The sequence below is a fragment of the Bombyx mori genome, chromosome 21 (genome assembly GCF_030269925.1).
Source record: "Bombyx mori chromosome 21, ASM3026992v2".
Classification (NCBI taxonomy): domain Eukaryota; kingdom Metazoa; phylum Arthropoda; class Insecta; order Lepidoptera; family Bombycidae; genus Bombyx; species Bombyx mori.
The window spans coordinates 10,030,973-10,043,169 of NC_085127.1; the positions used below are offsets into that span (position 1 = coordinate 10,030,973).

General features: G+C 35.7%; 1 protein-coding gene across 1 annotated transcript in view; it reads left to right on the plus strand.

Annotated features, from left to right (window-relative positions):
- LOC101743696 (protein unc-13 homolog B) overlaps positions 1-12,197 on the plus strand; it is a 374,291-nt gene that overhangs the window by 265,609 nt on the left and 96,485 nt on the right. The gene's annotated exons all lie outside the window — the stretch shown is intronic.

Consider the following 12,197-nt stretch of genomic DNA (forward strand, 5'->3'; position numbering starts at 1 on the left):
CCATCAGCGACTCTGGACGAAGCCGCATGTGTTTGATATTGTTTTTTATACCGCGACAATGCGAATGATGCACAGAACAGTGGTTTTTTTATTGCCCATGTAGGCAGATGAGCATACGGCCCACCTGATGGTGAGTGGTTACCATTGCCCATCGACTTCAGCCATGCCAGGGGCAGAGTCAAGCCGCTGCCGTTGCAAATGTTCGGTAATGTGACTCTGTTTGTTCTAGTTCCAGTCAAACTCAATAAATGCTTTTATTTTAAAATACTTATTAATTTTATAATGTTACGAAATTTATAAATTTGGAACAGAGTAAGCCTTTAGTTCGTTGCCTATTCATGTTAGTGCTGAACCTACATGCCGAATCAGTTCTAAATTTCTTTGTACTGTCAAAAAAGATGACTGTCTTTATGCCATCCATAGCTTAGATAAATAAAATATGTAAGTAACATTGGATTTTTGTAAGAAGAAAACATATAAATTGGATTGTTACGGGAAATATGTCAAATTATTGCTTATAATTTGATTCCACAATCCAGTATTACAGTTAAAAGCACGTATTTCACAAAGGGGAAACGTAATATGAAAAATTCAAACGTGGGGGGCCGTCACTCGTTTCTTTGATGATAAATTACAACGGTTTTCGTGTATCTGCCAGGAAGCGTGTCACAGGAAGTGACAAAAATAAGAATTGCTTGTCGGTAATCTTCCGCGAGTAGTCTCTGTGGTTGAATATAAAGGTAACGGCTTGCATGATTGATATTCATAGGTTATTTTTCTCTGATATACTAAATTCTGGTTTGCTGGTGATTGCTGCTTGATTCATTTTGGTTTCCTTCTATTACACAAGTTGGGAAATATATCTAACGGTCTCACTGTTATTAGAAGGTTTCGGGAGCAAATAAAAACTACAAATATCTTAATAATCTTAATTAAGATATAACATCAAACCGCCTCTACAAATGGTTAGAACACCTATTGTACAATATCATTGAGATTTAGTTGCAATCTCTATGGATTTCGATAAATTCACCGGTTCGTCCATGCTTCTGCCCATCTGGAGCAATTAAATAAAGAAAATGTTGATATTGTACTGTATTAGTTAAATCTCTCCAAACTTGTGCGGATTTGGTTCAAGGATTTCGACCTTAAACGCGTGTCCATTGTGTATTGAATATGTTTCGCGGCCCCGAAATAATTTAACAATACTTTTTGTTGTAAATAGACTAACTAAAGACCCTCATTAAAAGTTTCATACTTACAGATTCCGGCCAGTAACTTTGAACTGTAAATTGAAGTAATGTATACTTTATTAAACAACATGACAGTAGAATAGTACATGAAAGTAGAACATATTTTTTTAAAGGCTTGTTGATTAGTAATTAACTTGAGACATAAGTTCTAAGTCTCAGTTTTATAGTAGAACGTGGGTGGGGCAGCCGTTGTAACTATACCTGAGACCTTAGAACTTATATCTCAAGGTGGGTGGCGCATTTACGTTGTGGATGTCTATGGGCTCCAGTAACCACTTAACACCAGGTGGGCTGTGAGCTCGTCCACCCATCTAAGAAATAAAAATAAATAAAAAAAAACAACGTCTATCCCACCCTTTAAAGTGAAACACTGTTCAACTGCATACAAGAGATTTAAATGAGAAAGTTCAAAACACCAATAAACTAGACTCAGATTCGAGCATCCAACGTACATGGTATTTTTAAAGTAGTTCAGTCTAGTCTGGTTAAATGGTCTGTAAATAAAACTGCATCACTGTAGCGTTTGAACAGAACCGACACGAATATATATTCTCTAATTCACGTTCGAACTTAGGAACTTTCATTCGTAGTGGATGAAGTGAAACGATACTTAAATTCTCTCTCTCAGGGCCTCTTTTAAATTCGCACGAGTAGGTCCGAGTGATGGTGATGGTGGTCACGACCCTCAGACATGAGGAACGCGACTCGAGGAGGAGGTCCGAGTATCACAATTTGACTATTTCTCTCTATCTGATGTATTTTTTTTATTGCTTAGATGGGTGGACGAGCTCACAGCCGACCTGGTGTTAAGTGGTTACGGGAGCCCATAGAGAGCTACAGCGTAAATGCGCCACCCACCTTGAGATATAAGTTCTAAGGTCTCAGTATAGTTACAACGGCTGCCCCACCCTTTAAATCGAAACGCATTACTGCATTACTGCATTCACGGCAGAAATAGGCAGGGTGGTGGTACCTACCCGTGCGAACTCACAAGAGGTCCTTCCACCACTGTCTAAAATTGTGTGGCGATATTCACGTCGTGATGTCTATGATTTGGATAACTACTTAACAGGATAGGTCGTGGGCTTAACCACCTTCAAAATGCTTAGAATCGTAATATCGAAAAAGTATTCAAATTCAAACGGCGCTTAAAGTTCGTATTACAAGAGACAAGTGTCTGTTCCAGGGAATCGATTCTACATTTCTCCTGCTGGCGGAATCGCGAACTAACCGGTTTTCAAGTAATTTATTAGCTCTAACATCTGCTCTCGGCAGTGAATGAACTATTCAGGTCTAATCTTTTGAGCTTTATTTACTGGAACTCAGACTGGGGGATTTATGAAAAAGTCGGTTCAACAGAATGACCCAATTTTTTTTTTTTTTTTTTTTTTATTGCTTAGATGGGTGGACGAGCTCACAGCCCACCTGATGTTAAGTGGTTACTGGAGCCCATAGACATCTACAACGTAGACGCGCCACCCACCTTGAGATACAAGTTCTAAAGTCTCAGTATAGTTACAACGGCTACCCCACCCTTCAAACCGAAACGCATTACTGCTTCACGGCAGAAATAAGCAGGGCGGTGGTACCTATCCGCGCGGACTCACAAGAGGTCCTACCACCAGTAATTACGCAAATTATAATTTTGCGCCAATTCTTATAGTTATCTGAATTAAGAGTTGTAAAAACGTTATTCTATGTAGTATAGTTTTTTTTAAGGTGCTTTTAAAAGATAATTGAGAATCGTCCATTAAGGTTATTCTGTACCTTGTATTCTTATTTTTATTGACTTTGTAGGTAGACGAGCCTATTTAATAGTAAGTAGTAGCTGTTGCTCGTGGACATCAGCAATGTTAGGAGCACATTAAGTCGTTGCCTACTGCAAATACTATGCCTACTACAATGTTTTAATTTTGAATATTATCGTCAGAATGACGAGCTCAGTGCTTATCATTTTTTTACTTTCGTGTAGTTTTTAATCTCCGAGCGATAGTGACGTAGCTATTTCTTGAGCCGTAATTAAAGCAATTCCGCTTTAAATTATCAACATTTTGGATCATTAATCAACTTTTTTTTTACTTAGTCTGTGGAAATTAATTTTTTAAGAATTTAAATTATGGCGGTATGTCAAAATGTGGCGTTTTAAAATGAAATAACACATTTTTTTTTTTACAGATTATTACTATTTATATATTTTATACGAATAGTAATGATGATTTGAAAAAATATCATTACTATCTACGGATAACCAAACATAGGAAATTTGTAAATATTTTGAGAGCATCGCCGAGACTGACAAGTTACTCTGTACAAGACTCTCTTTCTCTTTTTATTCATTTTTCACCAAAGGGGAATAATAAACGAAAGCATTGTAATTAAATATTTTCCTAAGACGTACTGACTCGTTGTTTTGATAAAATAAAATTGTATTACTTCAATTCGAAGGTGAAAACGCATTGAGCACATAACCCAAGTTTGTAACTTTATTAAAACCTGAAAGCATTTTCAGTGAAAACTAGCGAGGCTCCCACTAAAAGCAAACCACTTTTCATGCGGGAAGTAAACGGAATTTGAATTAATTTAAGCCAACGCTAAAAGCCGCATAAGTCGCGGTACTCCTTTACTATAAGTTATATGAACACAATTCTGATATTTTTAAATAGGTCATGCTATCAAGTATATTTGTACTAATTTGTACTATATTTGTACTAACAAATCCGGTAATTGCCTTGATAAAATATGTCTTTCTACAAACGAGGCTGGAGGAGAATATTCGGCGATATGCAGCGGCTTAGCTATCATTGCTGATGACCATGACTAACCACGTACCATCAGGTAGACCGTATACTCAAGGACAATAAACAAAAAAATAGTAATTTTTCAATCAATCATTACCTTGGTCTAGCGAAAAATTGACCGAAGCATTGTACTGTGGTATAATCATAGAATAATTAAAACTATTTTTGCGCTTTCGTCTCGCACTTATGGTTTTCATTTTATGGCTAAGTTTCGAGTACTATACAGTATTCTTGGTCATGGACAATTAAGATGTGATTCGTCGACATTTGAATATTGTGTTGTGAATGTTGTGAAGTCTTTGTGGCCTAAGGGATAAGGGAGTCGTCCGGTGCATTCGTGTTGAGCGATGCACCGGTGTTCGAATCTCAGGCGGGTACCAATTTTTCTAATGAAATACGTACTCAACAAATGTTCACGATTGACTTCCGCGGTGAAGGAATAACATCGTGTAATAAAAATCAAACCCACAAAATTATAATTTGCGTAATTACTGGTGGTAGGACCTCTTGTGAGTCCGCGCGGGTAGGTACCACCACCCTACCTATTTCTGCCGTGAAGCAGTAATGCGTTTCGGCTTGAAGAGCGGGGCAGCCGTTGTAACTATATTGAGACCTTAGAACTTATATCTCAAGGTGGGTGGCGCATTTACGTTGTAGATGTCTATGGGCTTCAGTAACCACTTAACACCAGGTGGGCTGTGAACTCATCCGCCCACCTAAGCAAAAAAAAAGTAGGTTTAATTATATCAATAAATATGTTGCTAAAAATTCTAATGTTGAAGTCTCACCGTCTCACCTGCATGGTTGTGTTAACTTTCTAAATGGACCCATCATTGTTTTGGGTACCCGGACTTATAGTATGCTCGACTTTCTAGTACACAAGACAGCTGTGGTATTCAGGTTGGTATCTGCTGCTTGTACTACTGAGTATAAAGAAGTATGCGCAATAGATACGCTGAACAATATTACATAGAATCTGACCAAAAAACTTTACCAAAGATCCTTAGTGTATGAATAAAAGTGATATAATGATATTACCATGCAAAACTTTATTTTCACTCAAACGTTATATATATTTTGCGAAGAAGTCGCAAAATATGGAATTTATTCAGGGATTGCTATGATAAACCCGGCCAGACTTCGTCGTAAGTCATCCATTTACCGAAATATCCTCAAGATAACTGGCCAGGATCCACGTCGTAAAGTCTAGACCCTAGTACGCCTAAAATCTGATGCTCTGACAATTCATTTCTTATTTTACGATACTCTTATTATACAAATCTTTGTCGTCTCTGACATAATATATAGGAAACGACAACACCGGTAATATATTATATTATCTGAAATATTTATGGTCTATAATATGAATTATTGAATATGTCGTGCCTATGATGATGATCGTGATATTACCATGAAATGGAAAAAAAGAGATTTTATTATTATTTTAATTTGGAATTTAAACTATTACAAAACCACTAGTCTAACTAATGCTGATCCTGTAATATGTCCAAAAGTTATTTTAGTTAGTTTTATTCAGGCTCTTAAATTTGTCGACAAAATTAACTATGATAAATGGAATACTAGACTGAAGCTTAATTATATATATATAATAGTATTGAAAATTTCATTCAGATTGTTTCGGTCTCTTTAGTCAATATTGGTCTGGATGCTTATATTATTTACTAGTATAAAACTTTGTGATAAGACAACTAAATACAATATTTGACTTTTGTACAGATTCAGAACCCAAACGACGACCAAACGACTCTGCATCCTTTTTGATGAAGCTAAAAAGGTAATGGAGAGCATTACCTTTTTAGTCTCATCTTAAGGCATAAAAAGACGAAAAATGTAACATCAAAATAGTGCCTTCAAAAATAAAAATATTCACGACCTTCGCCTTTTACTAAACTATTTATTAAACGGGCGAGGGGCCAATAGATGGATTTGGGCTACATTCCTCTCTGTCTCACCTAACTCCTTTCGTATATATCAAATCTTTTCATAAAAGGCTTGCGGTGAATCACTTACGCTCATAACTAGCTGGTCTCGAACCTCGAAATATGAAAATGTGCAAGATTTTTCATCGTGTAAGATATTTAGTAACATTAAAAAAATTTTCGTTTCATAAATATTTTAGTGGATACCTTTTTATTGTACAAAAATGAATTGTCTTAAACTTTCGCGTTAACTTCTATTATATAGAGTATTCTCTCGGCTTGAAGGGTGGGGCAGCCGTTGTAACTATACTGAGATCTTAGAACTTATATCTCAAGGTGGGTGGCGCATTTATGTTGTAGATGTCTATGGGCTCCAATAACCACTTAACACCAGGTGGGCTGCGAGCTCGTTCACCCATCTAAGCAAAAAAAAAAGAGGTTCCTTAACTCGACATTCTCGACGATCGTGTAAGATAGAACTACGGTGGGATGTCAGAAGCCCCGATGGTAAGCACGGCATCTTAACTGTAATCACTTGTTAAATTATTATAAAATACAGTGCGTGTTGTGTTGTGTTGCTGCAAATTTTGTCGTGCAGTACTTATAATACAATAATGAATTTGATTTTATTCTATCTAACAACTAACAATTTTGTCTGTTCTAATTTCAATCTACTCTTGCAATTACATACAGGAAAGTTAATATTAGATTTGTATTTCTCATTTTTGCTAAATTATATGCAAAATAAAAAAACTTATGCAAATAATATTTTACCGTTTTTATAATTTACTAAAATTTCAATGGTTCTTAAAAAAATGCATATAATCTGTCAAACTTGATAATCGAACCCCCAAAGAATTCTGCCTTTAATTTACATTCTGTGTATTTTATATTGCGCACGACAAAATTTGCAGCAACACAACACAACACGCACTGTATTTTATAATATATTTGGTAGCACTCTGTCTGTTTCGAGGACCGAAATAAACGTATTCATGCACTGTATTCTACTTATGTTTTGACCCTTTTTATCCTGTGGCGTGTTTTCGCCACGTACACAGAAATTGCATTACTCTATTACGTTTCTATATGCGGACTGTCTCTTTGAATAGCTCCTCGTACTATTCTGATTTAGTTTCATATTTCGTGCATTGTTTCCTTAAAATCAGTCATTTATATTGCCTTGAGTTACGGTTAGTTGATTTAATTAAAAAATATAAGTTTGTTGTACAAATATTTGAAATTCGAAATACATTTCCTAAATAATAAGCACTTTTGTTTTTACTTTAATTTGACTTTACTTAAAGACTGTCTGTTGTGCCGTATCGTGGCTAAAGGCTGGCTGGATATTTGCAAGCTTCACCATCATTGTGTCCATTTCTTCACAGTACACATACGCAGTAATGCTGGTGCTAATTAGTATGAAACTGTGATGTATTGTACCATATTATACCGCCACCAGACCACCAAACAGTGGCGATGACATTTTAGGGGTAATTTATATTTTTAGCAGAATCAGGGTCTAATTCACGTGATTACGATTATTAAAAAGGATACATTTTTCATCGCAAGTGACAATAAACTTAAAAATCCCTCAGTTTCTGTGTCTATTAAGCAACGCAAGGCATACCTTAATGCATCCGTCGCGCTGGTCGTTATACCCACTTATCAAGTTTTTTTACCTTGCCAATTTGACGCAAATGTACCAATTTTATTTTGATGCTAACATTGAAAACTGCTGCTGACTCCGCGGTAGGTTGAGTATCGTCAGCTTCCACTATCGCATTTAATTCATCGTTGTTGATTTTAGTTTTCGGTTCACCACGTGTTTCGATTTTTATATCAAAATTACCATGTCGCATACATTCAAGTTCGAAGTCATTCAAACCAAAACCGAGTTGTGTGTTCTTTTGTTATTTTCACTTCTTACACATCGTTAGTGTTGTGAGCTATTCGTACGGCATTGCAACCACGATGGAACACGTATTCCATTATTTAACGTGTCCATATTGATGAAAAAGATACAAACGTAAGGAAAACAAAACAATAATCAATAAATAATGACTGAATTTGAGAATAAAATTCCATATTTTTTTAATAAAATTCATTTGAAAAACGTATAAAAATAAATTACCTTTCAAATGATCAGTATCTTAAAGGAACAACTTCATGGGTAGACATATTATTTTTAAACGAATTCATGTGTAGCTTTTAATAAATTTGTCAACCATTTTAACCATTGCACACTTGTGTATATTAAAAAGTCGGTTAATATAAATAACTTTACATTTAAATATTAAAAAGCTATAAACATACAAACTGTGCTTTTTTACGAAAGTGCTTAAAGCAAAATCGACGACGTGTTAACGATTATTTCGAGATACGATAATATGATTTACGACCTTTTGTTCCGATCGTTGCCGTTTACCTAAATACCGAATATCGTTATACCAGTAGCGCAGGCTTAAACGGTCATAAAGGTGGGTTAGCCTTGTAATAACTATTTACGAGTGTTCGGATAGAGTGGTAATATTTTTTTTAGCAGTACCGCTTGTTCGAATGTCCTCCAATGTTCTCGAATGTTTCTTGTTCACTCAATACATTAAAAATGGTTGATAATCATGAATAGAGTATTAGTAATATATAGGCCATTACTGATATCCATGAGCGATGGTAACCCCTCACCATGAAGTTGATCGGATGTTTGTCGTCTGCGTATATGGTAAATAAAAAAATACCCCTTATGGCTTTAGATGGATCACGCTGGCTTACTGGGTCTCAAATAAATCATAATGTGCATGTCGCCATTCACCTCGAGATCCGAATTCGAATATTAAATTGCTCTTCGGTTTTCGAGAATCATAGACGTAATAAAAAAATACTTTGATGGCTTTATCTCGCGTTTTATTAATCAACATTATATTATTTCTGATATTCAAAATACTAAACAGTTTTCGTGCTCACGGACGACTAATTTGTTAAGTTTCGACAATAATTCACTGTTGTGTTTTGGAATTGTGTTGTAGAACGATTTTCTTTATCTTCAGACCCGAATGCATCACAGCTTAGCTGCAGAACTAGACACGATTGTGGTACCGTGAATGTTTATAATACATAACATATCACGCAAATACCACCAGTGGTTACACAAATTAGTAAATTTAGCAGCATTGATTTTTAATACACGACGTTATTTATACCTTTCATTGTAGAAAAGATACGCAAAGACGTGCTAAGTACGTATTTATGTAAAAAAACAAAATGGTACCTGTCGCTACTAGTCGCTACGGATAAATACCTTTACACCAGCCATGTTATTGTTCAGGTCACGAAGTCTCGTTTATTTAGTAATAGTAAATCAAGGGGGCGCATAACGGAAATATTTAAAGAAAAATATATATTTCTGTTTTATTGTCAGTTAAGGTACACACAACATTCAATTTAAATAATTTTACAATTCGAATAATAAGATTGAAGTTTGATTGATAAATCCTTAAATTTACATATGAAATTGATTTCATTCAAAAAACAAATTAAATCTATTGAACTTTAGAAAGGACGTCCATTGGGTTAGCTGTTATTTATTTGTTTTATAAATCGAACGCATATGGACGAATTTTGTGGCGGAAACAACAAAGATGGAAACCGCTACAAACAATTTTTCGGCGCTCCATATACAGTACCACCAGTAAAACAGAATGAAAAGAAATCCAGCTCAAATCGATAGCGTCTAAAATTCAAAATGGGATTCGATTAAGTCCCAGGATAGAGCTATGCCCTCAAAAGATATCTGTTTCAAACTTTTCACAACGTCGGAAGCCAGAAGTCTATTTTAAAACTATCTAGGCCGGTCTTAGAGTAAAGCCACTCCGACGTTTTCTTTAATCCGGATAAGAGTTCGATGCCCTATTTATTGTGTCACTGATAGACAGACGCCTTCGGCTTCATTGTTCATGTCTGATGCAAGACGGTTTTTAATTTATAATTGTAGTTATCACGCAAGAAATATAACAAAATTATAAAAAAAACTAGCTGACCCGGCAAATGTTGTTTTGCCATATATAAGATTTCTAGGGAATTTCTACTGTAGAAAAAAAAACTAACTTATTGTAGGTGTGTAAGGATGTGGAAGATGAGTGAAAGAGGCATGTAGCGCTGTGAACGATGAAGGAATATAAAAATAACAATACCTCATTCAACCACATAATGTCTTATTATAAAAAAAAAATTGTCCAAAAAATAAAAAATAAATCTTAGGGGTGGACAACCCTTATCACTTAAGGGTATGAAAAATAGATAGTAGCCGATTCTCAGGCTTACTGAATATGCATAAAAAATTTCATGAGAATCGGTCAAGCGGCTTCGGAGGAGTATGGGAACGAACATTGTGACACGAGAATTTTATATATTAGATATTTTTTCTTTGTATATTGGTCCTATACATTCCTAAGCCACGCATCAGATTATTATGACTAGATGATAACCGAGCTTTACTCGGTATTTTTTTTATAACACCATCTTGTTGTGTTTTTAAGTAGATAGTTTAGCAGTTAGTTACTCTCAATTAAGAAAAATAGTATTATTATTCGCCAATAGATGTCGAGAAGAGTCATAAAGTTGATTATCGATAAAGTTGATTTTTGAAAACACGAAAAAAAACAACATTTTCTGAAAATAAACCGTAGCTAGATCGATTATATATATATATATATGAAATGTGACCTTTTCTCTTGGCCTACCTATCTGCCAGTGGCCTCGAAAGGATATTTTGGCTTCAGCGTGGCTGAAGGAGAACTACCTTGGCTTAGATTGAAAGGATTTGTTAACATCTGCCCAAGCAAGAACAGTACTTCGCTGAATCCGCCATCAGATCGCAATCGCCACTAACTGAGAAGATCCGGTGAGTAGTTCAGTACGGGTTAAGTTACACGTCGGACATTTGACGAGTTTTACGCGAACGGTACATAGCCGATGCTTGAAATGCCTAAAGCGTCGAGAGTAGATCGAGAGGACCCGGAAAGATATGTTTAGGGCGACGGCGGTTGTTTGTTGCTCCATCGTCCGGGGTACGGGATGTAATTTGTGGCGGCTACGATAAGAGGGTTATCATGCCGTGCCACTTTCTCGAAGAAGTGTTCGCTCAGCTACTTAGTAATCTAGTTTACTTATATACTAGGTTTAATTCTAAGTCGTCGTGCAAATCTAAATTCCTTACATGTCATTTCGAAGGCTATCCTGCAAAAGTGGGATTATATTGCTTGGAGAGAGTTTATGAGGCTGTGGGGTGACCGCACGTGAATTATGACCGCATTTTATTAGTGGTACACGCTTGCTTGTAATGTTCGACGTCTGATTTAGTAGTCGTAACTATACACAATTTTTATTCAAATATTTAAAAGTGAACAAGAGAAAAGTGTATTTATCTCTCTCGTTCATTATTAGAGAATAAATCCCATGAAAGCAACATATAAAAGAAACTGGCCACTCAAGACAATAAAAGCAAAGTTACTAAATAAAACACTACAAAATCCACACGAGAAAAATAAATTTCGATATAATCTTCATAACTGTAGATGCACTCCTCTTCAGTGGTAATAAAACTATAAAATTCTTCTCTCGGCAAACATTCCAGGTTTCATTTCATTTTATACCTGTGTCGGCAAGTGCCTAAGTCTTTTTGGGTGTTATGATGTTATGAACAAGATAAACAGCTTCGAAGTGTTTGCGTTCAAAGCGAGGGCCCCGGCGCTACGTGACCTTAACTTTAGATGTTATCTGTGCGCAAGTGTAAAATATTGTTATACATAAACGCTGTTATTACAGTTTTGCGGAATCCGCCCTAATTTAAGCTGTGTGAACTATAGTTTATGTTTTAAGCACCGCCGAGGAGGAACGTAGTCTGATAAACTGAGGATTTTGCGCTACGCCGTAATTCGAGGCAGGCTAAGTCGGATTTTGTTCTACAAGGCATTTCAATTATACTATGTAAAGTTTATCATGAAAAACATTAGTAGTTGAGATAATGTTTTTATTACAAATTGCGGTGCCCAGGGGAATTAAGATCTTTCAAACCGGTAAAAGCGTGGGAAGGGTTATTGTTTTTTTTTGTCTACCTACATATATGTAAGCAAATTAAAATAGTGTTATATGATATAAAGTTGGAAGGAATGACTGCTTCATGGCAGGAACAAAAAGCATGGAAGTGG